This window comes from Gossypium hirsutum, chromosome A01, assembly GCF_007990345.1.
Source record: "Gossypium hirsutum isolate 1008001.06 chromosome A01, Gossypium_hirsutum_v2.1, whole genome shotgun sequence".
Taxonomy (NCBI): Eukaryota; Viridiplantae; Streptophyta; class Magnoliopsida; order Malvales; family Malvaceae; genus Gossypium; species Gossypium hirsutum.
Window position 1 is genome coordinate 100,398,685 of NC_053424.1, and position 27,291 is coordinate 100,425,975.

A 27,291-nucleotide genomic window follows, 5' to 3' on the forward strand; every position below is an offset into this window, starting at 1 on the left:
TTTTGAAGATTATTAAAGTCTACTTGGCTTCTATTTAAAGGGCTCGCAGCAATTTGGGCATGGAAGACCAGGTTAGACCTCAATTTGGGTAGGGCTTTTGGTAAAATTTTCCTTGTGTCCTTTTGATGCTTTTTCAGAGCCTCTTCATTGGATTGGCCTAGACCTACCAACTCTGATAAGTGACATTGTTATTGGGCTTTTAATTTTTCCTCCCAATAAGACTCTCTAGCCTTCAACCAACTGTTCTTCTCCTTCACCTATGCATACTTGACTTGTGTATCCTTAAACTTGGCCTTCCAAGCTAAGACATAGGAGTTGAAATCCTAGATCTAGCTCATAGCTCCTTTTATGAGTCTAGCATAATTGAACCAAAGACTATTTACCAGATTTTATAGCTTCTCCTGATCTTGCCACTTTAGCACTATTCTACTGATAAGCTTCTTAGAGGGCCCAACTCATAAGCCCGTATTCCACTGCTAAGGCTTGGGAGAACCTTGCCAAAACCGAGAGTGTAGATAACTGAGAATTTGAATAAAGGTATGAGAGGAAAGCATCTTTCACCTACTGAGGCATGATATTGTTTTGCTACTGATGGATAGTGCCTAGTGAGCAAGGAGATGGCCCTGACTTCAGCAGATCTCACCAATGAAAAAGTTCATCTGCTTCGCCAATAGAAGCATCGTGGGGTGAGGAATTGAAAAGAGCCACTAGCTGGCTTGGGCGTACTACCTCTGGTGGAATTTCAGCTGAAGGAAGATCAATTGTGTGGACTTAGGAGCCTATAAAATTGGCAAACTCCACTAGTAGGGTAAGAACAGGAGGAAGGCAAGGACTAGAGAAGTGTTGGCTCTCAAAGGAGCAGTCACTTTTCTGATTCTACACCAAGTCAGCTGTGGGCCTTCACTGCCATTAGAATCTTGGATGCTTCCCTCTACCCCTGGCCTCTTCTGAATTTTCTTACCAGCCCCTATTTTTGGTGGCGCAGTAGTAGTACCTTCATTTTCTCCAATGTCATCTAATAAAGCTAGGACATCCATCACTACTGGAATGGGCATAGTGCACTGCATCAAAACTAGCTTTTAGCGGCATTTTTTAGGCCTATAGCAGCGCTTTTAAGCGTCACAAAACTATTTGCGGCGTTTTTACAAGCGCGCAAAAAATGCCGCTATAGATAACGCCGCTAAAGTTTGCGGTGTTTATTTGAAAAAATGTCGCTAAAGAACATGACCTTTAGCGGCGCTTTTGCCACAAACGCCGCTAAAGAACATGACCTTTAGCGGCGCTTTCACCACAAACGCTGCTAAAGAACATGACCTTTAGCGGCGCTTTTACCACAAACGCCACTAAAGAACATGACCTTTAGCGGCGCTCTTACCACAAACGCCGCTAAAGAACATGTCCTTTAGCGGCACTTTTTGTCACAAATGCTGTTAAAACTACCCTTTTTTAGCGGTGTTTTTACGAAAAATGCCACTAACTTTGCAGATTTGTAATATCACATTTTTACCCTTATCCAACCCTTCCTATAGCATGAAATTCAGCCAAAAATAGCAAATCTAAATGATACTTCAAATTCAACGAAAGAAATATGATATAAATTAATAAATGAAGTATAATTCAAAATATTCTTACAATAATATTAAAAGTTATAATGTTAAAAAGATTCTTACAGTAAGAAAACAAATGTCTAAGATGGCGGATTTTGCGACTGTTGAAACATTTTCATCATATTCTGAAGTTGTAGCTAGAGTTTGTCATACTTTCTGCTCTGCTCTACTTCCCTCGCTACTTCCTCTGCTTTAAGTTGAGCTATTTGCTCAACTATGCTCGCTTGCATTTAAGCGATCTAGTCTCTTAACCTCTGAACTTCAGCTTGAGCTTAACTCCCCGAAGGCATGTATTGCTACGAGCTAGATCCAAAATATTGGGTTGGGTTAACACCAGATCCTTGAAATTGAACCCGACCATACCTTTCAGGACCCAAAACTTCAGTAATAATTCCATTATCAATGTCCTCAAGATTAACAGAACTATCACTTGAAGTAATCCCTTCATACTCCACCTTTTTATCCCTTAATTTCTCCTAATAAATCAATCAAAGAGTTTGTAACACCCCATGCCCGTCCTAAATATTATGGCCGAATCTGAGATGTCACATTGGAGTGTTTTTTTCAAAACGTAATTTCATTGGAAGGTCTGTTCTTTTTTTAACCTCTTTGTGTAATCTAAAAGATGATATTAAAACTTGCGTCACTATGAAAAGTATTTACTTTAAAGCTTATTTATTTCAAAATCTCATTTATCGTGGAAGCGTTTGAAATGGTTTTGCGTAATCACATTATTTAGGTAAATGATGTATATCTTTTGAAAACCCGCATCATACTACTAGTAGGTATAAATCATAATAAAATAATAAAAGCCCAAATTAAAGAATAAAACTTAAAGAGGCCTTTTACATAAAAATACCCAAATAAAACTACTTATAAGTTAAAAGATAAATTCGAAAGTGTAAGCTATTGTGTGTCCACCTCCGAGTCCCTCGCAGCACCGATCCGCCTAAGGATTTCCTGTACAGTTAATACAGTAGTTTGGGCTTTAGCCCATTTCAGTAATAGTAATCAGTGCAGTAACCATGATCAATGCAGTATGCAAGCAGAAAATCCTACCCAATCCAGCCTCTACACACCATCTCCGTACCAACCCTACACACCATGTGGGGATAAAATCGACCCACCCTGCCCTATACACCAAGTAGTATCAGTTACGACACTAAAACAGTATTGCAGCAAAGCTGCCAGTATAGTAGGCTTAAAGCCATCGATAGGTCCATAGTCGTCTTACGCGACCCGTGTGACCATATCACTACAGTACACTTTCCCCAAAATCATATATCCCACCCCATGCAATGCAACGTAATATTATACATGGATGCAACATACATATAACATGGCATGCTCAAATACAATCATACACATCGTGGAACAAATCTGTCATTTTACCTTACTGGGGTATTACAGTCATTTTACCTTACAGGGGTATTTCGATCATTCTACCCTATGGAGGTATTTCGGTCATTTTATTACATAAGGGAAAAATTGTCATTTTATCACATAAGAGCAAAATTGTCATTTTATCATATAAGGGAAAATTGCCATTTTATCACATAAGGGCAAAATCGTCATTTTATCACATGAGGGCAAAATCATCATTTTATAACATGAGGGCAAAATCATCATTTTATCACATAAAGGCAAAATCGTCATTTTATCACATGAGGGCAAAATCGTCATTTTATCACATGAAGGAAAAATCGTCATTTTATCACATAAGGGCAAAATCGTCATTTTATCACATGAGGGTAAAATTGTCATTTATCACATGAGGGCAAAATTGTCATTTTATCACATAAGGGTAAAATTGTCATTTTATCACATGAGGGCAAAATCATCATTTTATCACATAAGGGCAAAATTGTCATTTTATCACATAAGGGAAAAATCATCATTTTATCACATATCACATGAGGGAAAAATCATCATTTGATCACATAAGGGCAAAATCATCATTTTATCACATGAGGGCAAAATCGTCATTTTATCACATGAGGGAAAATCGTCATTTTATCACATGAGGGCAAAATCATCATTTTATCACATAAGGGCAAAATCGTCATTTTATCACATAAGGGTTCAGGTACCCTTATCGGCCCAACAGAAGGTCACAGTCATCTCGAGCGACCCATGCAACCTTAACAATCAAATAGTGAAAATGGGCCCAAAGCCCATAATGCGGGCCCATGTGGGCTTACACGCCCGTGTGGCCCACTAATCCCAAAAATGGCCTTGACTGTGCGAACTACACAATCTGGCCCAAAAATCTCCACGCATCCGTGTGATTTACCCGAGTGGGCCTATGAGCCCGTGGGGCCTACAAGGCCCATTTCAGCCTAACATGGCCCCAAACGGCTTAAGTCCATGGTATCGCCCATGGTGACCTCTCGAAATTCAGTACCTACATTTATGCATTTAGGGTTACCACACGAGCGATCGCACGCACATATGGGATCAACTGGTCCTATTTTTCGGTTTTTACCGATTTACGGTAATGGTAGTGTTTTACACACCTGTTTACAAAAACACGGATGTAGCCCCTTGAGCATTCCAAACCTTGATCCAAACAACAACCATTTCATTAGTCTTAAGGTAAATAAATTAATAACTCCTTTCCATAATACTAATCCAAAAGATCAATTGTCACATACCTTGTTTTGAACCCCCAAGCCTCTACATACCTAAACCGTTGATGAAGAATGATCTTTCCCCCTTCTTCGGTTATTATCTGCATACCAACCAAATCTATTAACCTTGATCATACTGTTTGCACAACCATTTGAACCAAGCGTAAACCACTTACCGAATCGTAAAACCGTCTCTAGAGAAGGGAAGTAGTTGTTCTATTTCCACAATGATCACCCCATACAGAGGCAGAGGCTTAGCACAAACTACCCCTAGTAAGCATCGGTAGCAAAGAATACATTAGATGGGGACTATCAACACGGTAAAAAAACAAAGAGGAAAGAATAACGATGTGCACTTAAAACAAGAGCTAGACTTACCCATGCAAAATCGGTGAAAAGAATGACCACAAAAAAGGCGGATAACAACGAAGGGAAAGTCGACACAGTGAGGATAAGAGAGGTAGGGGTATTCGGCCATGTATTATGATTGAGAGAGAGAGAAGATAAGAAGAGAATTGGTCAAGCACTAAGAGTTAAAAGCCAAAGAATATGAGAGAGGGGAGTAGAAGGAACATTAAGCCAAGGAGAACAACAAACAACAGAAAAGTGCCTGACCGGGGGGTAGGGGAAAAGAACGAAAGTGCCAGAAGAAAAGAGAGAGGAGAAGAGAATAAGCAAAGACACAAAAGGAAATGCCCAAAACCGTAAGATAGAGTGGGAGAGAAAAGCAATATTCAGCCATCCCAAAACCCAGAGTGAAAGGAACCCCCAAACAATTGATAAGAACCAAAAATGAGTAGAAGGAGTACCAAAACCGAATTCTTCTTGTGCCAACATTCAAATTCGTTACCAACTCCCTTCCACTTCAAATCCCATTGATTTCCTCCTAAAATCCCTTCTCATATCTCTCCTTAACTTTCTCCTACAATCCCTCCATGACCAATTCAAACTCCACTCCACTCTGTAGTGTTTCAGTCAAATACTACTACCTCCCATAGCCAACAGTAAAATTAATCTCCATTTGCAAAAACAAGGATTTGAACTTCAGACCACTATCACACTCCACACGCCACTATCCACTAGACCAGTAGGCTCTTTATGTCATACTTTACCAAAATAAACTTATAACCCTACCGGCCAAATATAGGGGTTTTATCCTCAAAAACCAAAATTTTGTGGAAGCCAAGGCTTGAACCCATGACTTCCCAGACACTTCCAGAGCACACAACCACTAAGCCAAACATACAATTGTGTCACTTCCTTGCAAATTAAATATTTATGAGCAGCTTCCCAACTGCTCCCTCGCTCAAGACCTAATACTTCTAGGCCCAAATTTGTGGTGTTACAAAGTTAGAAACGAAATATATAATAAAAACAAATGAAAAATAACTTAACATTATTTAAAACTACTAATGACAAATTAAACCATTATAATTAAACATTATAAATATTTAAAATAAATTAAATTTTATTAAGTAAATATACCATAATTTCTTCAGCTTCAGAAGTCATTGGAGATCCATCTTTCTTCCTATGCGTAATGTTAAAAAGCTGAAGGCGTCCAACTTTTTGACTAGACGAGCGTTCCTACAATATAGTAATAAAAATATTATTTAATAGAAAGTAATTAATATTAGACACAATTAATAATTTCAAAATTCCTCGGCCTCAACTATACAAGCAAAACTTTTCAACCCTACTGTGTGCGTAATTTTTTGTTTTTCCCTGCTGCTTGTTCCAACTCAGTCACGGTCCTACATCATGAAATTATTATTATGTATATAGTAAATACTATAAACCTAAATAATTATAAGAGTTTGGAAGAATGTAATACCTCTCATTTCTTTGAATTCCAAAATCGAACCGCATCTTCCCATTGATACCTCAGCATTCCCGGTGGGACATTTCGCAATTTCTCTTCAAGGCTTATATTTTTCTTAAAATATTCTTTCTTTAAATTGATTTTATGGTCTCTCCATTTTTTCCCCAATGTCTTCTTGACAAAGTATCCGAGACCTCTAAAGCAAATCTCTCCTACAAAAAACACAAGTTTAGAAAGTAAATATAAATGAAGCGTAAACCAAAATATTATAAATTACATTCACGTTTCGTTACCTTAATCTTATCGAGAGCTTATTTTTGTTACTATTAGGCATTTAATGCCATGACTTGTAGTTGATAGGCAACATATTAGCATTTCGTGCTATAATGCCCAAATATCCTGCTAAAAGTCGAGCTTCTAATCCAACAGGCTGACCAAGATTGTTTCTAGATACTTTGTCATGCTTGATAGGATTTAACTCGTATAAATCGTTAAGCAGCATACGTCCTCAACCTCTGCGCGTCCCACCACTTTCAGCTAAAAAATGGTATATTATAATATAATAATTTGAAAAAGAAATCAATAATAAAATTCTACACCAACGTAAATTTAACTTTACTTTGAACTTCTGCAGGTTCGTCAAGTGTTTCCAGAACATTCGAAGATCGAATAGCAGTCTGTTGTTCACTATTTGTTTCTTCCAAATTTGGATTATTCTGAACAATACTTAGATTTCATAATCTTCTTTCAGGCATTTTCCTGCAAGACACATAAAATAGTTGAAATTTTAGTAACTAATTACAATAATAATAGTACATATAAAATATTTGAAATATTTAACAAGACCAAGATTTAAATTATAATATTACATATAATTAAAAAATCGTAAAATCTCACTACATCATAATTCGTAAATATCTTTATCCACATCCTGGCGAACCCATTGAAATTGTGTACTAGTACTAGGGATATTTTCATTTAAGTTTTGTTCTGGAAAAGGCAAAGTTTCTGACCTTTCGACGATGTCATCTCTACTTCCATTACCCATGTTAAACAAGTCTCTAGGGGTGTTTCGGAGTACAATGTACCAACCCTTATCAGTTGGATCTTTTGAGTAAAAAACTTGTTTCACTTGAGAAGAAAATACATACGGCTCGTCTATCAATTGTTGTATAGTGTGAATCAATCGAGAGAAATTCACCATTGTAAAACCAAATTGATCTTTTTTAATTCTGCGAGCAATATTAACATTAGCCCAATCACATCGAAATAAGACAACTTTCCATTTTCCTTAGTAATCCAACTCAATAATATCAGTAAGAAGTCCGTAATATTTCACATTTCCCTCATCAGGATTACTGTCCCTAGCACTAGCATAACTTGTAATTGAAGAATTAACAACTATTCCACAATTTTGAGTTCTCCTCAATCTCTCGCGATATTTTGTATGAAATCTGAATCCATTGATGAGGAAGACAATATATCTTTTTACTACTCTATTCGGACCTTGGGAAAGCCATTTAACTTTGTCATTGACGTCCTTCCCACTCAAAACCTATTGAATTGAAAGTAAATTGAGTAATTATAAATGTTATGAGAAAATGTTCTTATTTGTCAATAAAAGCTTTAGTTGCATACCTTTGACTTAATCATTCATGAAAAGATTCTGTGAATAACTTATTAATCTCTCGATGTTGTAATCTTCGAGAGCGTGAATGAGATCTCAAGATTGGTTTGTACTCACTATGTTAAAAAGAGGTTTAATTGGTTAGAAGATAAACAAATAAAAAAGATGAATATTTATCAAATTCTAGAACTTACTTGCATAATGGTTCAATTGTATCATGATGAAAAGGAACATATCGATGTGCTTGCACCCAAGATCTATCATCTAATTTTGCAATTTCAACTTTATCGATTGGTTCTCCATAACTTTGAAATAAATAAGTTTCGGCCAAGTTATGATCAGTAAGCCCAACATTTCTACTTGGTCTATTCAGTCTCGTTTCAACATCTTCTAAATATCTAGAACAGAAAGTCATACACTCCTCTGCCAAGCAACCTTTAGCAATTGATCCTTTTGGATAACGCTTATTACGACAATAAGACTTCAATTTGTATAGGAACCTAAACACGATATACAACATTATCAAAAGTTGTAAGTAAAGGTATCTAGGTGAATGAATGAATACTTTACAAATAAATTAGCACCTTTCTATAGGATACATCCACCGATAAAAAATGGTCCACCAATTATTGCTTCGTGAGGGAGATGGATTAGCAAGTGCACCATAATAGTGAAGAAGGAATGTGGAAAGATCTTCCCAAAATTGCATAAAGTCAAAGCAGCTCGATCTTGTACTTTCTCAAGTTATTCAACATTCAAAACTTTGCCACAAATAGCTTTCATTATATTGGATAGTTCAATTATACAAGACGTCACCTTTTTTGACATACAGCACCGTAAAGCAACTGGCAGTAAATCTTGCATCAAGATGTGATAATCATGTGATTTTAAGGAATATAGTCTTCGATCTTTAAGACTTACACATCGAGATATATTTGATGCATACATATCTGGGACCTTTATATCCTTCAACACCATGTAGAACACTTCTTTCTCTTCCTTCGACATTGCAAAAAATATAAGGCGGCAACCGATATTTCCCATTCGGAAGTACTTGGGGATGAAGATCACGCCGAATTCACATGTCAACTAAATTAAGTCGACTCTAAAGATTATCTTTTGATTTTCCATCTACATTCAAAATTGTCCCAATGATGTTTTCGCAAACATTCTTCTCAATATGCATGACATCAAGATTGTGTCGTAAAATATGATGCTCCCAATAAGGCAACTAAAAAAATACTTCTTTTTTTCCACAAGTCTGCCTCATTAGGACCATCCTCTTCATCAGATTCATCATCAGATTCATCCCTCGATCTTTTCTTTGTTTGCATGTTGGGCAGTTGATTCATCTTTCCATAACTGAAATTAATATCTTTCAACATGAACAAGATTTTAGATCCAATGGTCTGCTCAGGAGCTTCTCTGAACTCTTCAGTACCATCAAATAGAGTCCCCTTGTAACACCCCTATCCCGTGACCGTCGCCGGAATAGGTAAGGGGCATTACCGGGCTTGTAACTCATGTCAGAACCGTAAAATTTTGAACTTTTTCTTGAAATAAAGGTCATTCATTTAGATAAGTACTAAGCACGGCCAGGGATAAAATTTAAACTTCTCTAAGTAAACATTCAAAAGATGCCATTTTCGCATGGCTTATATACATTAACCAAAATATTCTTCCGCCACTAGTCTATTTTATACATGCCATAAGATAATCCAAAACATAGCAGTACCAAACAGTGGATAGTGATAGTGTGACTAGTTGCTGATGATCCCCGAGCCTGTAGCTTCGCAATGAGATCTATAAAACAGAGGAAACAGAGTAAACGGAGTAAGCATTACAATGCTTAGTAAGTTTTAAGCAGTGTCAACAGATAACAATCAAATTATAACATAGTTGTTCGTATTTTTATTTCACTCTTCCTTCGGGCATACCATCCCTTTACCGAATATGCACATCTCATCATATACAATAGGCAGATAAACTTTCACATAAAAGTGAGCTCATGTGACATAGATATATCGTATGATTTCACATAACCTCTCACACTGATCCGATGTCACATAATCATAGGAATAGTCTCATAGATTGCTCTCGTATGCATCACATAACTACCTTATGATTTAGTACAAATCAAGCTCACATATAAACTTGGAGTACATACCTGTTTAACCTTTCGCATTGAATATATTTATAAGCAATTCTTATTACGAAGTCTTACCCGGACAAAATCCCCATACGTAGTCATCGGGTCTTTAGAGCTCGGATATAGTACGAGCACGAAGCTTACGGACATTAATCAGTGATAATATTCTCGCATAAAGCCTGCGGGGTTTTAACCCGGATATAGTACTGACACAAATGCCCTTCGGGACTTATCACATTTATACACTTTCACATCCATCACGTTGGCCACTCGGCCCTGTCACATATATACACTTTCACATTCATCACATCGGCCATTAGGCCTTATCACATATATATACACTTTCACATTCATCACATCGGCCATTAGGCCTTATCACATATATACACTTTCACATTCATCACATCGGCCATTAGGCCTTATCACATATATATACACTTTCACATTCATCACATCGGCTATTAGGCCTTATCACATATATACACTTTCACATTCATCACATCGGCCATTACGCCATACTATCATTTCATATTCGAATACTCATAAACTTACAATATCACGATTTAGAATTCAAGTATGGGTTTAATCAATAGCTTATGAGCAACTAAAACAAGTTTATCAAGGTTCACAACATAATCTCAAATTCAGTACAAGCTGTTTTTCCTGAGCAATAGTCACTAAATTATTTATAACTGGAGCTACAAAACTCCAAATCACTTTCCGTTAATTTTTCCTGAATATAGACTCGTATATCTTCCATCCATAAAATTTCCAAAATTTTAGGTTTGGCCAATTAATACCAGATTTTTCTTAAAGTTTCCCCTGTTTCACTGTTTGACTAATCTGACCACTCTTCACTACTAATCAAATTTCTCATTTTACAGAATTCAAAATATGTTGTATTTGATTTCATTTGAAACTAGACTCATTATGGAGTCTAAGCATATAAATTTTATCTTATAACCATTTTTTTACAATTTATAATGATTTTCTAAAAACAGAACAGGGGATTTCGGAGTCATTCTGACACCGTCTCACACAACTTTAAATATCTCATTATCGGAAATTCCTTTGCTTACACGGTTTCTTTTATAAGAAACTAGACTCATTAAGCTTTAATTACATATTTTATTCAGCCTTTAACTCAAGTCCCACAATTTATGGTAATTTTTCCAAAACGCTACTGCTGTTGTCCCTTGCAGATTTATACAATTTACTCTGTAAAGTTCTCATTCACATATTTAAAACATAATATCATATATGCCGTTTTCCATATCATTCTTCATTATAACTAAACTTATATGCTAGAAACTTACCTTAAAAGTTGTCGACGACTATAATTCTACGGCTATTCGCTTAGTTTTGTCGTCCCTTTTTCCGACTTTTGTCCTTGATGCTCTTGAGCTAATGATTAACAAATTTACAAATTAAAAAAAATTCTACCATGACGATTATAGCCGAATAACATAGACTAAGAAATTAATGTACATATAAAACATATACATATATAATTAGCTCAACCTTCAATAATTCAATTTGCTAATTAAAACATAGAAATTTATAACCAATTCAAAATTCCTTAACAATGGCCGAATATCAAAAGGGCTATCAAAGGACATCATCAACTAACTAACAAGCATCAATTGTAATTCAAAACTTAGGTTCAAATTTGGCCCAAGCAAACTTCATTTCAATTATGCCACTCTTAAACTTATCCATAATACCCTAAGTTCATTTAGTAGCTAGGCAACAATTATACAAAAACAACAAGCATTTAACAACAATGTACTTAACCAATTCCTTAAGCATACATTCGGCAATATACATATATATTAATGACTAAAACACTTAGGCCAATTCTAAATCATCCACAAATCTTCATGCTTACATGCCATAACCGTATGGTTCTTATCACACTTGGACCACAAAATGCATAAATTTCACAAATTCTAATTAATATCATAGGCTCAATTTCGGCTAACACTCATTTAAATACTTACAATTTAGCACTAATTTAGCATTTCAACATAGCCGATTGTCATTAAGCAATTTAGCCACAAACATTTAATTTTACCAAGCTCAACTCATCTATAATCAACCCTCAATACCCTAAAGCATCAAAAACGACATCAAAGAAATACAAACATCCATGACCGAATGTCATCTTCATAACTTTACAAAAACATTTGCCATGAGCTAGCTTCTATACTTGATGGCCACTCCAAATATACAAAGATTTTCAATGATAGAGCATTAACATACCTTAATCCACTTAAAGGTGACCAAATGCCTTAACTTCAATTTCTTCTTTTCTTTCTTTAGGTACGGCAATGGAGGAAGAAAAAGATGAACCAACTTTGTTTTTATCACCCATTTCTTTTAATATAAGTTCATATTTCATATTATTTATTCATTTAACATTTAATTTATTAATATAAAAGGCATATATTTTGTATCCCATGCTCCTTATTTTATCATACTTCCCATGAAACACTAACTTAACATGTTTATGATATGTTCTTGCCCATCACACTTGGTCTACCATACTTGTCATGGCCGGCCACTACTAATTAGGGGGGAAATTGACATGCAAGTCCCCCTTTTTATTTCATGCACTAATAGATTTTCATGCTTTGACCTATCACATTTTAAAATTTTCTCACATAAGTCCTATTTGATAAAATTCACTTACTATTAACAAAATTCAAACATGAAATTTTCACACATGCATATGTACATATAATGAGCATCAACTATGACGGTTAATTATCTTTATGACTCAGTTTAGTGGTCCCGAAACCACTTTCCGACTAGGGTCACTTTAGGGGTGTCACACCTCTGAAATCTAAATCTATGATTTCCATCTAACCACCAATGATGCCCCATATAAGAGAACTTCTTCCCATTATTTAACCACTTCGAACATGTTTGCGCAGCACAACAAGGACAAGCATAATGTCCTTTGGTACTTCAACCAGATAAATTGGAAAAATTTGGGAAATCATTAATAGTCCACAATAAAGCTACACGTAAATAAAAGTTCTCCTTTCTCAATACATCATATGTCTCAACACCTGCCCATAACTATTTTAACTCTTCAATAAGTGGCTGTAAATAAATATCAATATCATTTCCGGGACCTTTCTCTCCAGGGGTAATCATAGATAAGATAAAATAAGATTGCTTCATGCTTCTGTATTTCTATTCATCCAACAAGGTTTACCGCAAAAGTGACAAGACTGTTGATTTTCCCGATCACCCTAATACAACATGCAGTCATTTGGGAAATTATGAATTTTTTTGTACCCAAGGCCTAAATATTTATTCAGTTTCTTCATAGCTTTGCATGAATAAGGGACATTTTCAAACGGAAACATATCTCTCAAAAACTCTAACAGCATTGTCAAAGAGTTTTTGGTCCACCGTCTCAAACATTTTAAGTGAAAAAGACGAATGCAGAAGGACATTTTTGAAAATTTTGATCCCTCATAAAGTTCTTCATTCATTTCATTAAGTAACGTGTAGAACTTCGTTGCTTCTTCATTTGGCTCTTCATCAGGTATACTTCTTCCTGTTTCAGTAAAAACATTTCCACCAAGATTACAATCATCGGATGCAACAAAGTCAGGTGGAAATGATTGCAAACCATGACTGTGCATATTAAATGCATCCCACAACATACCTTCCATGTCATCTTCTCTAACAGACTGATGGTAAGCACTATGAGGATAAGCCAAATTAATTGTTGAAGAGGTTCTACTAGGTGTACACTTTCCATGGAAAATCCATTTTTTATACCTCGAATAAAACCATCAACAATTAGAAGTTCGTAGACAACTTCATGAAAATGCCAATTGATGTTGCCACACTTCTTACATGGGCAAAAAGTCATATTCTCTTGGCTTGCATTTTGAAATGCAAAATTTAGAAAAGTTTGTACTCCATTTCGATAGTCGTTGCTTGCCCTTGACAATTTCATCCAACTCCTATCCATTTCGTAGTTCTTTAAGTCTAAACTTGACAATAAATTACACGAGTAAGTTGCTTACCCTTGATATATATAAGTTATTAAGTTATGTAAGTTATGTGAGTTATGTAAATTATGATATGATATATACTTATGTATTATGTAAGTTATGTAAATTATGTAAGTTATGAAATTTAAACTTTAAACTATATACTTTTAAGGAAATTATTAGATTAAATTAAATTTATTTAAATTAAGTAAGTTATGTAAGTTATGAAATTTAGATATATATTTCTGTTTTGGTTATAATATGTTTTGAATTTATATATATTTTTATGAATTAAATTTATTTTTTTACGCAAATAATAACACTTCTTTTATTTTATTATTATTTTTAATTTTTTTAATACTTAAACTATCATTTCATTATATATTTTAATCCATACGATTAGAAAAAAAAATTAGCATGTGAAGCTATTAAAATGAATCACACCACTTTCTTTTCATTTTTTATATTATGTAAATTATATTAATTAAAAAAATTAAAATATAACATATAAATAATTCAAATAAATGTATATTTATTTTTTTAAATTTCAAAAAATATATAAATGTAAATCTTGAAAAGTCAAAATAGTATATAAAAATATCAAATATTTATAAAAATACAAAAAAAAGTTAAATTTAAAAAAAAATTACAAGATTGCAAAAAAGATTTAACTTTGGAATTTTTTTTAAAAAAAATCTAGAAAAACTGAAATATTTTTTAAAAACTTGCAAAAAAATATAATTTCTATAGAAGAATTTGATTTCTTTTAAAATATATATATATTAAAATTCAAAATAAAATTTGTGCAACGATGATCAACGCCGGCCAAAGTCAATGGTATTTTAAAATATATCTTAACGTTTTAAAATTATTTTTATATTTTTGAAATATTTCAATAAACATGAATGGTACGTGTTTCAATTTAAATGGTTATAGATGTCACGTGACATATTTTGAATTAAACAATACTAATTGATTTTTTTAAAACTTTTATAAAAGTTGGGTTTAAGCAAGTAATATAATAATAATAATAATTTAAGTATCAAATAGAGACAAAAAAATAGATATCAAAATAAAAAGATCGAAAATAGTCTAGGAATCAAATTGAGCATTAAGCCTAAATAAAATTACAAAATAAAAGTCCATTTTTAAATAATTCTATATATAGCAGGGGCGAGACACATTATAACCAAAACAAACCATATTTTGGACAGTATTTATACTCCAATTAAACAAACATTAACACTCGGTAATCATAGGAAACATGTCCTATTTTGGAAAGCTTCAACCTTCCAATTTACCATGTATTCCAACAACTTTAATTTAAAAAATAAAATAAAATCAGACGATATTAATTCACTAATACTTTTTACAAAAAGAACTTACAGTATGACAGATAGCAGAAAACTGGATGGCAATAAATTGGAGAAGCAGCAGAGGGTTGCCGACGAAGATGCAGCAGAGGACTACCGACAATTTCACACCAACTTAATGACCACAGCCAAAAGCCAAAGCAGTTGTAAACTAGATTCTGTTTGCCACCATTACCGAATACATCTTTCTTATCTTTGAGCCATCTTCAATTTTACTTTTCTTTTTCAATGGAGATAATCCTAGTTCAATTGATTGCCATTGTCTTAATTTGATTAGTAATCTCAACACTGTGGGGGCATCACTAAATCATCCTCTAATTCTTAATTAAAGAAATTAAAAGAAAAAGTTTTGCATAATCCATTGTAATTGAAGCAAAAATTGCATAATCAGAGATAAAGGTGAATCATTTTTTAATAGCAAGAATCTATACTTATTAGGCAATTAACACACATCCCTCTTAAATTATACTAACACAAATTCTTTATACAAAAACCAATTAATTTTTTAGTAGAGTAGTTTAACAGGGTTTCTTTGGTGATTTTCCATCCCACATTTTGTTTTTATCTAAAACTCTTCCTATCACTGGATTACACTATCTTTAAGAGATTTCACAGATCGAAAACACACAAAAGTTTTTATTTCTAACCCGTTTTGCATCAATTAAAAACTGATAAGATTGAAAACCTAATTTTAATTAAATGTTGCTATTGATAAGATTGAAATATTTGGAATAATTGCAGGAGGAGGTGAAACTTAATTTTATTCCATCAAATTTTAAAAATAAAAGAATAAACAATGATGAAAGGCAGATATATACTTGAAATCTGGTTACTCGTATGGTCCACATGGGTTATGAAAATTAAGGAAATGGAGTTTCAATTCATTTTCTCCCAGCCAAGGATTTAAATGATAGGGTGGCTTCAACAACCAAAATTGAAGAAAAATCAAAGATGTTCAGCCAACCTAATTTGGCAAAACTTTAGCTTTTAAATTTAAAAAATTAAATTCAATAGTATACAAAACTTACTTATTCGATTCTTTTATTTATTTATATATATATCCAAAATGATTTTTTTTCTTTAATAATCCACCTCTAGAACAGTGTAATAATAGCTAAGGCCATGATGTTGTCTTGGGGGTTAATAACAAATTTGGGGGTTAATAAACACTAAACATATTTAAAAACTATTGCAAGAATTTGACCAAGTATGAAACCCAATATCCCTCACTTTAAACCTTTTTAATCCCTTTTTTGGTTTCCATTCTTTTCACCTCAATGTCTAGAATCCTTCCACCGATACTGCTAAATAACAAGTTCTATTTCTATCCTATCACAACAAAACAAGCACAAATTCATTTTATGAAATGAAAGATACAAGAATCATGCAGAAAAAAGAACACCTAGGAAAAAGTAAATATTTTTATTGAGTTTTCTAATATAAAAATCTATATACACAAAAACATACAGTGGATGTTTGAATTAATTTATAACATGTATATACATGGAAAAATTGAAAGATGTTTTAAAATTTTCAACAACTTCATCAGGAAGCTATAGAATCAGCAAGTATCATGTTGTTATATTCTGTTAAAAAATAAAGACTCACCGCACTCCAACAAGATGCAGATGGCTGGTGACGAAGATGCAGCAGAGGGGCAATGTATAGGGCAGCTGACGGTGATTGCGGGAACTAATTTGGGGAAACAATATTTCAGGGATGGGGGAACTGATTTGGGGAAAATTATTTGGGGAAAATGTTAGGGATTTTGGGGAAGGGGATTTGGGGAAATAAAATGGGGGAAAATAAGAAAGGAATTTAGGGTAGGATTTATGTCTGGGAAAAAAACAAACTAATTTGGGGGTTTAAGGTTTAGGGGGAAAATTTGGGGATTTCGGGTATATGCATGAGATGAAAGTGATGATAGAAAAATGACATCGTTTCAAATAAAACAAAATGACTATTTGCGGCATTTCACATAAAGCGCTGCTAAATATAAAATATTGTGGCGTTTTTAAAGTAGCTTCTCTAAAGTCACTAAAAGTCCAACACAAAACGGCAGCGTTTTGGAAAAATTAAATCAATTTTTTGCGACGTTTTTATCAGAAATGCCGCTATTGCACACCTTTTACGGCTTTTTTTCACTAGCGTCGCTAAAGATCAACCTATTGCGGCGTTTTTAACATAGCGCCACTAATGGCACTAAAATCGCCATAATAAAACAGATTTAGATAAAAACACCGCTAATTCTCGACTTATTGTGGTATTTTTAACCTAGCTACGCTAATGGCAATAAAGTCCACATGACAAAACGGTGCCGTTTTCATTTAAGTAAACTTAATTTTTGCGGCATTTTGTAAAAAGCGCCGCTATTGTTTACCTTTTGCAGCGTTTATAAGAAAAACGCCGCTAATGCCTTTCCTACTATTAATTTTTAAAAATTCAACAAAATTTATAAAATTGAAGTACACATGTACTAAATCTTTAGTTTTTAGTTAGATTCAATCTAATTTTCTTCTTTGTTTCTATATTTGAAAGATTTAATTATTTCTTAAATTCATTTAAATTAATTAGTTTGTTTTATTCCAAACAATATGTTTAATTTGTAAAAATTTAAAATTGTGTACGAAAATAATTTTATAAATGAACTAAACTTCCATATAAAGAGTTTGTATCCACGAGTTTAATTTTTTGTGTAGCTGATAGAATTTATCGAAATTGATTTTGATAAAATTTATCTTCTCAAATTCTTTTTTGATATTATGTCTACAACTCATAAATAGGAGGATAATGCATTTCAACACACTCAAACCCATGTTCTCTCATATTGACAACAATGCTCATACTAATTGAGCTAAGACTCAATCTGCTTAACTTCTCCAATCCCTAACCCCTTAAACCCTAACCCCTAACCCTAACCTTTTAAACCTTAACCCCTAACCCCTTAAACCCTAACCCCTAACCCCTAAAAACATAAACCCCAGAACAATAGAACATAAACCAAAATCCTAAACTCAAAAAGACTAACCACTAAAACATAAACATTAAACCCTAAAAATACTAAACCATAATCCCTAAATCGTAAAACACTATACCGGCCTAAACCATAATCATAAACTATAATGATAATTTTAATATTTTAAAATTTAACTTCTCAAATTCTTTTTTGATATTATGTCTACAACTCATAAACATGAGGCATTTTTCAAAAAGCGCAGCTAATGCTGGATCTATAGTGGCGTTTTTTTTAAAAAGCGCCGCTAATGCTCGATCTATAGCGGCATTTTTCAAAAAGCACTGCTAATGCTCGATCTATAGCGGCGTTTTTAAAAAAGCGCTACTAATGCCATTAAAGCTCAACATAAAATGATGGCATTGTGCTTAATTTTTTTTGCAAAAATGCCGCTAATGCTCAACCTATAGCGGTGCTTTTAAAAAAATGCCATGAATGCTCCATCTATAGCGACATTTTTCATAAAGCATCGCTGATGCTCGATCTATAGCGGTGTTTTTCAAAAACCGTCGCTAATGCTCGATCTATAGTGGCGTTTTTATTTAAGCACCGCTAAAAACCTATTTCCCTGTAATGGTGGTATGAGAATTGGAAGAAAACCCTCCACCATCAACATGAGAGTTAGCCCGACTGGGAGAAGAAGTAGAATATATACCATGACTTATATAATATTTCGGTGGTGTGGGTGAATCCCACAAGCTTCATAGAAAAGGAAGGGAGGTTCCCTCATCCTCCTCACTAGAATTCGTGCCAAATCTTCATTGGAGTTATGGGGCCAAGTTGTTCCAACCGTAGGGACTTTCTGAGAATCCGCCCATAATAGAAGTTCATTAGCTTGGTGACCATTATGGCTTAATCCTTGCAGACATTATTTAAACACTTGTCTAACAGTAACAATCTCCCCTAATTCTAGTAGACGCCCTGTCCTTAATCGTTTAAACTGTTTCCATGCAACCGCTTAGTCAATATGCTGACTTTGCGAACAAACATCTTTTCGAGATAGAGACCAGAAGATGGGAAAGTCAAACCTAATTTTGAACCTATTGATGACCCTCACAAATTTTTCTTTTCTAATATGAAGGTTCGAAGTCCAATTCTAGATTTTAGGCTTAAAACCCTGGCATTTTCGATTAAAACCCCTTGCTTTTTCACCTGGTGATTTTTATTGAATACATTTAGCATCAGTGGCTCACAATGCATATAACAATCTATGAAGAAGGCAACCAATGTCCACTAGGATAAGGTAGAGAGTTGCCACAATACAATGCTGTACTCATTGAGTACCGATAAAAAAAAGGGTGGAAGCTAGCAACCAGAAGATGAGGGGAAGAATAAAACCCCTAGTGTTATCACTTAGGTGACACCCTCGAGTTAGTTGAAAGTCATAGGTGAAATTTGGCAGAAGGATGCCTTAAGTTCCTAAATAAAAATTTAAATCTTCCTTGGTGGAGCTATATTCGTGCATCAGAGCAACTACACGTTGGGTATTCTTAAGACCTTTGGGACTGATCTTAACCACCTCTTAGGGACTATAAATTCTACTGCTCTAGCCACCGCCATTAGAACCTCTTTCTCGTTTAGTTTTTTGATGTAACGCCCTCAACCTGACCTAATTCCATGAGTCAGGATCTTGGGTGTTTTTACACAATTCTCTTAACAAAATTTCGAAACTGCCTTCTTATATTTTGACTCAAGACGTTTTCCTTAATGTTTACCATAATTCATTATTAAAGAAACAAGGAAATATATTTGAACATCATCCATCATATTTATAAAAATTTATTACAATACATAAATTTAATAAAACAGACTCATATGGTGTAATCTTACAATACGGTACTTGTCCAAACAGGTCCACTGTATGCATAATTTTCCCCATTCATCTCTTCTCTAGTGTACTCCTAGCTTGTCCCTTTCAGCAACCACATTTAAACAACAAGTGAAATATAAACATAACATTTCGTAATTTAAGAGGAACTTAGTGAGATTTGACAAAACATACCTTTTTTAACTTATCATGTTGAAATCTTCATCTTGAATATTTGGATTTCCTCATATTTGTCTTTGGCGGATACCTTCACATTGCCAATTAAATGATCGCATACTTATACACCACTCACAATTCTTAAAGTTTCATCATTCATTTAACTACTTGGCTATCTCTAGATCTTAACAGATGATACTACCTTTTTCTTTTCTCTTCAGACAATTTTAAACAGTTATTTTAGAACAGTTAATCACAAACATCATTCTTGGCGGATACCACTTACTGATCTTGCTAAATCAGACTTAAATTGAACTATATTCTATCTCAACCCAATACATATTCATATGATGAGAAACACTTTAGATCAATCAGAAGAATTCCACATATCTTTTTTACATGGCATAAAACCACCAAATTAACGTAGAATTTAGATTCCCTCAAGTCTCAAAACAAGACATGATATTATTCACATATAATAAATACTAGATAACTCAGATTACCACCTTAATAACACAAATAGCTCGAATTGATGAACTTTACATTAACTATGCCCTTATAATAAACTTGACAGATAACCACGACAGATACCCTTATTGAACATACTAATTCATACTTCTTTTCAAAGAAACTTCCTTTAAAACTTATTTGATTTCATCACAACACTTTTCACACCAAATAACTTCAGACGGATCATATCCTTGTCATAGATTTAGCAGAATATGCCATAGGGGCTAGATAGAGATATGTGACAAAAGCAATATGCAAAATACGCCACAAAGGCAACATACAAAATATGCTACAAAGGCCAAAAAAATGCCACCTAGGCACCCCAAGTAAAATATTGTGTTTGTGATATGGATTTACCTAAACTAACAATTGCGTGAGGTTTGCCCACCATTGCCTCGAGACACGCAAAAATCGTAGTGGATAAATGCGACTTATCCGCCCTCTCTAGAATATGCCATGGCCGTATACTTTCTTTAGATTCATCATATCATAACTTGTTTTTACAATCCCAACGGACACAATGAAAACCACTGCGGTGTCAAAACTCACATCTCTCAGTTACACCCTCTTTCCCCATCTTTATCAGTCAAACCAGATAAGTCTAACATAGGTACACATAGGCTATACTCATTTCTTAACCAAATCATGCTTGGTACACATTTCACACACATCACACATCACTCGATCACATATCACAACATAAATCTTACACACATACACAGTTGCTCCATAGAATCATATGCATTCATACATACAGTCCGTTACATATCGGACTTACGAGGACACTACATCAAGATCTCATACATATTTATCAACAACTATTCAATTATTCATTCTCCAATAATGTAACATTGATTACAAAAGATTTATCTAGAAAGACTTGTAGGAGTCAACATTGAGGACTCACCTGAGACTCACCTTGCTGAAGGTCAAAATCCTCAATTCTGAATACCTTTCATAAACCCACAGCATCATCAGACGATAGAACATCCTTTGATTATTCCCAAAAATTTTTTAGCTTTAGTCTAAAGAGGAAAGATGGCATTTAAAAGAAAGAAAGAAAAAATCAAAGTACAATACCGAAGGAAAAAGAAAACTTCCTAACGAACTCTATTATACACACACATATATATATATAACCAGCTTCCCTATTTAAGGAATTTAACAACTGTCACTTGAATTCATAATTTGTTCTTCTTCGTGGTCTATAGATTCTGAGAGAAACATAAATGAGAATCCTGAATGAATATTACTTGACTGATGTAAACTCAAAATTATATAGGGTTTTTCTATATATTTTTGCCACCTTTTTACTTAATAAATGTGTTTATCTAGAGTAATTATTATTGAAATAAGTGAATTTTACTTAATTAGTAATTTTAGACATGAATTTAGAAAGTATGTGAAATTATGCTTAATTACATGAATTTTATACATATTTTATATTAATTCATGTTAATTTATTAATGCATGTAATTTTCACTGTGTAGGTCTATTGGAGACATAATTTAAATAAAAAAATGGACATGAACAAGTTATCCATGTGGACGGCAAAACCATGCAATTTGGGGCATGAGGTTGACTACTTGACCCAATAAAGAAGGTGATGAAAGATGGACATGTCTATCAAGTTTTGGACTAAAGAACCGTTTAACAAGGGGAACTAAGAGCCCAAATTCGACTCTTAAAGGTTGCTGCCCAAAATATGTTTTGGGATAATTAATTAATGGTCATTACAGTTGGAAAATAATCAGATTTTAGCCCAATAACTTATTTGTTGAAATTGTCCACTCTATAGCTATTTTTAGATTTAATTTTAAATTCAAATGGAGAAAACTTGGTCATCCCTTGTTCCTTGAAGCATGGAAGACCACATGAGAGAGGGAATAAAGGAAATTTAAACCTTTTTTTAGTAAAATCAAACCCTTACCTTCACCTATAAATACCTTGCCATCACTCACTTCTCAATCATCCTTCATTACTCAACATTCCTCTCTCATTCACATTAGTTTTCTCTCAATTTCTTCTCCCTTTTTCCCTTGCATAGCCGTCCATCCCCTCTCCCACCTTTAGCCTTAAAAGCTTTGCCAAAAGCATTCTTTAGCCGGCTACCTTCTAAACACTTTGCAAACAAATCATCAATCAAAACGGAGGAGCGTTGATCGCTTGATTTTGTGATAGGTTTTAAATATTTATAATTAATCGTTCTTGAAACTAACTATTATCGTGATGTAGGCAAGTATACCTATCGAACAGTAGTATAGTTTTAGCAAGACCGGATTGTCGAACCCAAGGGAACTAAAAGTACTAGTAATAACTGTCTTTTTATTATCTAGCCTAAGAATAAAGAGGTTTTTGTTTTAACTAACTAATTATCTAAACTAAGAATTCACAAAGAATAGAATTGAGGAATTGCTTTTGGGAAAATCAATTGAATTAAGATAATACCTAAGGAAAAATCCACCTAGATTGTACTTGTTATTCTGGCTCCGAATCGGACGATTTATTCATTTAACTTGTTCCGTAGAGATCCCTAAGTTATGTTATTATCCCTATTCAAGACTAATAACGTCTAATCCCTAGATTTAATAATTGAGACCTTTCTCTAATTAACCCCTTAGGGTTGCATTAACTCAATCTATGGATCCCCTTATTAGGTTTCACCCTAATCCGGAAAAATCTTGTCACCCTATGTCTAGGCGCACAATCAACTCCGCTTAATTATGACAAATGTACTCTTAGACAAGGTCTCATCATCCTCTGAATAAGAGCTTATCTTGAATTAGTATTCTGGGATATCAAAACAATAATTAAGAACACATAATTAAGAACAAGTTAAATATTTATCATACAATTCAGAAAATAATAACAAGATTCGTCTTAGGTTTCATTCCCCTTAGGTATTTAGGGGATTTAGTTCATAACTAAAAAGGAAAACATCTCAGAATAGTAAAGAATACAAAACATAAAGAAAACCCAAAACTCATGAAGGGGAAATTGAGGAGAGATCTTCAGTCTTGATGGTGAATTCGGCTTCTGAGATGGATCAATCGGCTTTCTTGGAGTAATTCCTTACTCCCTATTCTGTGCCCCCCTTCTCTTTCTCCTCTAGGGTGTATTTATAGGCTTTGGAATGCCTAAGAGCCCTCAAAATTAGCCTTTTCCAAATTGGACTCAACTTGGGCTAGACAGGGACACGCCCGTATAACACGCCCTTGTGTGATTACTTCAAGCCGTGTTCGAGCCTGCCAAATTGACACGGCCGTGTGGTCTGCCCGTGTGAAGAGGTCCAGGCCGTGTTGATTTTGAACTTTGGCCCATTTTCTCTGGTTTTGGCCCATTTCTCGTTCCTTTCACTCTTCTATGCTCTCTTAAGTATAAAACGTGAAATTAAAGCATTAGGAGCATCGAATTCACCAATTATAATAGGAAATCATCCATAAAATGTGTTAAACATGGGGTAAAAATATGTATAAATTACGGTTTATCAAGCGTTTTAGTCAGAATAGATCCAAAAGGCTGCTGAACTGAATCAATTAGAATATATCCAAAAGGCTGCTAAACTGAATGGAGTTTACTCTTTCCTCTTGTTATTTATTTTGATCATGTTTGCTTTTTTGTTTTATGTTTTTGACATCAACTACGAAGTTTTAATTCCTATTTGCTAGGATAATTATATTAATTTAATGAGATTTATATAATTCATGTTAACATGTTTTATGCTTCAATCACTTATGTTTTCAATTAATATCATGATGTATTTCATTCATACGTGATTGGGTGCACTCAAATTAGCTGAGTGATCCTAACCAGACGACAGCTAGTAGACGTATAATTGAAAAGTGCAATGCCTAATTTAGGTCATCAAAATCGACTAAGTTAAGGTACATAATATCTTTATTTAGCTCTATTATCTTGCATGGTTTTTAGATTTATGTTATCAAACTATTGCAAACGTAAATGTTCATGTGACCTTGCATAAATGCTAAGAAATCCTTAGTTTAATATGATCAGTAACATGCCTATTTAACTAAGTAAAAGATCCTAGAGGACTTAATTTGGTTTCCAAACCCATAAGAGATCGAGTTTCCATGGAAGTAATCTCGAACATGTTAGTATGATGAAAGACAAGCCAAGATGGACCTTGGAAATCAAAATTATGGACAAGGTAATGGAGTTAATCAAGTACAAAACCTAATCCTTATTGCTGATGATAGAGATTGTGCCATTAGGCAACACGCTGTGCCACTCTTCAATAAGTTAAATTTGAGAATTAGAAAGCTGGATATCAAGGCACCCAATTTGAGTTGAAACCAGTGATCTTTCAAATACTCAAAATGGTAGGCCAGTTCAGTGGTATGCCCATAGAAGATCCACAGTTACACCTTCGATTATTCATAGAGGTAAGTGATTGATTTAAGTTAGCTGGTGTAACTAAATACACTGAGGTTGAAACTATTTCTATACTCGTTGCGAGATCGAGCACGAGCATGGCTGAATTCATTGCCACCAAGTTCAATATCTACTTGGAAAGAATTAGCAGAAAGGTTTTTGGTAAAATATTTTCCACCAAGTAAGAATGCAAAGTTGCGTAATGAGATAACAACTTTCCAACAGTTGGATGAAGAATTTTTGTATGAGGCGTGGGAAAGATTCAAGGAATTACTTATTAAGTGTCCTTATCATAGTATTCCTCATTGTATCTAGTTGGAGACGTTTTATAATGGTCTCAACGAGCAAACAGGATTAACGGTAGATGCTTCTGCGAATGGTGTGATTTTATCTAAGTCTGATAACGAGGCTTATGAGATCATTGAAAGGATTGCAAGTAACAATTACCAATGGCTAACAAATCGAGTAGTTACCAAAAGATGAGTAGTTGGAGTGCATGAAACGAACACACTAACTTCACTCTCTGCTAAGGTATATTCTATTTTCTCTATGTTAAAATAGTTTACCACTAATGGTTTGTATAATTTTGCTGCTCAATCACTAACTCAGTATGAAGTAGTTTTTTGTGTATACTGTGAGGACGATCATCCTTTTGAGAATTTCCCTTCAAATCCCAAATCAGTTTGTTATGTAAGGAGCCAATATCAAAATATAAGTGGAAAAGGTCCATAGTCCAACTTCTACAATCCTTCGTGGCGGAACCATCCAAACTTTTCTTAGAGTAACCAAAGAAATGGATCGAACAACAATCAAATCCAGCATAGACTTAACCAAACCCAAAGGTTTAACCAATAAGCCCTAAAACCACCCCAAGCTAAATCATCAACAGTTTGGAGGACTTGTTGAAGGCGTACATGGAAAAAAATGATGCCTTGATCCAAAGTCAAGTAACAATGATCCAAAGCCAAGTAGCAACATTGAAGAATCTAGAGATCCAGATGGGTTAGTTAGCTACTGAGCTTCATACTAGATCGTTAGGAGCCTTGCTGAGCGATACAAAAAATTAAAGAAATTTGGGTAAGGAGCATTGAAAAGTGGTAGAATTATGAAGTGGTAAGATTTTAGAACCTAAGAAGGTTGTAGCTAAAGATGAGTCTATTGAAAAAGAGGAAACTTAACCAACAATTAAAGTTCCTACAATAGAAAAATTAGATAATGAAAAATCTAATGAGGTAAACCTTAAACTAGTGAAGCTAACACCTACTTTTGTAGATTTACCTCCTTAGGAAAGTTGTCCATATCAACTTAGAGTTTTATATCCTCAAAAAATTTAGCAGAATAAGCAGAAACAAGAGGTAGAATTTAAAAAGTTCTTGGATGTTTTAAAGTAATTACACATCAACATCCCATTAGTGGAGGCTTAAAACCTTTTCCTAATTACGCGAAGTTTATGAAGGATATCTTGTCCAAGAAGAAATGACTTAGTGAGCATGAAACTGTCGCTTTAACAACGGAGTGTAGTGTGTTTTTACATAACAAGCTACCTTCAAAATTGAAAGATCCTAAAAGCTTTATGATACCTTGCAACATCGGTGAATCATATTGTGGTAAAGTTTTGTGTGACTTAAGAGCAAACATCAACTTGATGCTGAAATCTACTTTCAAGTTGTTGTGAATAGGTGAAATAAGACTCACTACCGTAACACTTCAACTTGTGGATCAATCATTAGCATATCTGGAAGAAAAGATTGAGGATGTTTTGGTAAGAGTCAATGAATTCATTTTTCCTACTGATGTCATTGTTTTGGATTTTGAAACAGATAAAAAAGTTACGACCATCCTGGGGAGACCTTTCCTGGCCACGGGAAAAATGTCAATAGATGTGAAAAAATTCAAACTCATTATGCGAGTTCAAGATGATAAGGTAGCGTTTAACGTTCTGAAGGTAATGAAATTTCCCAATTCAATAGAGGAATTTTCAGTAATGGAGGAATTAGAAACCTTAGTTTCTATGGGAAGATGAAAAAGGTAATCAAGGTTTGGCTTTGATGGAAGCCAATCTAAGGAGTTATATTCAACCACCACGGTTCGAACCACTAGAGTTGGAAGTTCAAGAATTTACACAACCCAAATTGTCAATCGAGGAATTGCTTAAACTCAAACTAAGG

At 34.1% G+C, this 27,291-nt stretch overlaps 2 long non-coding RNA genes and 1 other non-coding gene across 7 annotated transcripts; all 3 read right to left on the bottom strand.

The window, feature by feature from the left end:
- Window positions 1-1,573: 1,573 nt before the first annotated feature.
- LOC107952748 (uncharacterized) lies at window positions 1,574-5,776 on the bottom strand. Of its 2 annotated transcripts, none has more exons than XR_005921765.1 (5): window positions 5,723-5,776; window positions 4,414-4,507; window positions 4,262-4,338; window positions 4,124-4,166; window positions 1,574-2,567 (listed from the first exon to the last, which is right to left on the bottom strand). It is a non-coding gene; the product is annotated as an uncharacterized lncRNA (long non-coding RNA). The 2 variants fall into 2 exon arrangements; XR_001698904.2 differs by lacking the exon at window positions 5,723-5,776 and adding an exon at window positions 4,616-5,610.
- Window positions 5,777-6,110: 334 nt separating this feature from the next.
- Window positions 6,111-17,192, bottom strand: LOC107913714 (uncharacterized). Of its 4 annotated transcripts, XR_005921821.1 has the most exons (5): window positions 16,833-17,192; window positions 15,238-15,464; window positions 6,679-6,818; window positions 6,353-6,596; window positions 6,111-6,271 (listed from the first exon to the last, which is right to left on the bottom strand). It is a non-coding gene; the product is annotated as an uncharacterized lncRNA (long non-coding RNA). The 4 variants fall into 4 exon arrangements; XR_005921777.1 differs by lacking the exons at window positions 6,111-6,271; window positions 6,353-6,596; window positions 6,679-6,818 and adding exons at window positions 12,844-13,406; window positions 13,518-13,846; XR_001688639.2 differs by lacking the exons at window positions 6,111-6,271; window positions 6,353-6,596; window positions 6,679-6,818 and adding an exon at window positions 8,105-9,489.
- Window positions 17,193-25,315: 8,123 nt separating this feature from the next.
- LOC121207813 (small nucleolar RNA R71) lies at window positions 25,316-25,422 on the bottom strand. The gene has a single exon (XR_005902927.1). It is a non-coding gene; the product is annotated as a small nucleolar RNA R71 (small nucleolar RNA).
- Between the last annotated feature and the right edge of the window lie 1,869 nt (window positions 25,423-27,291).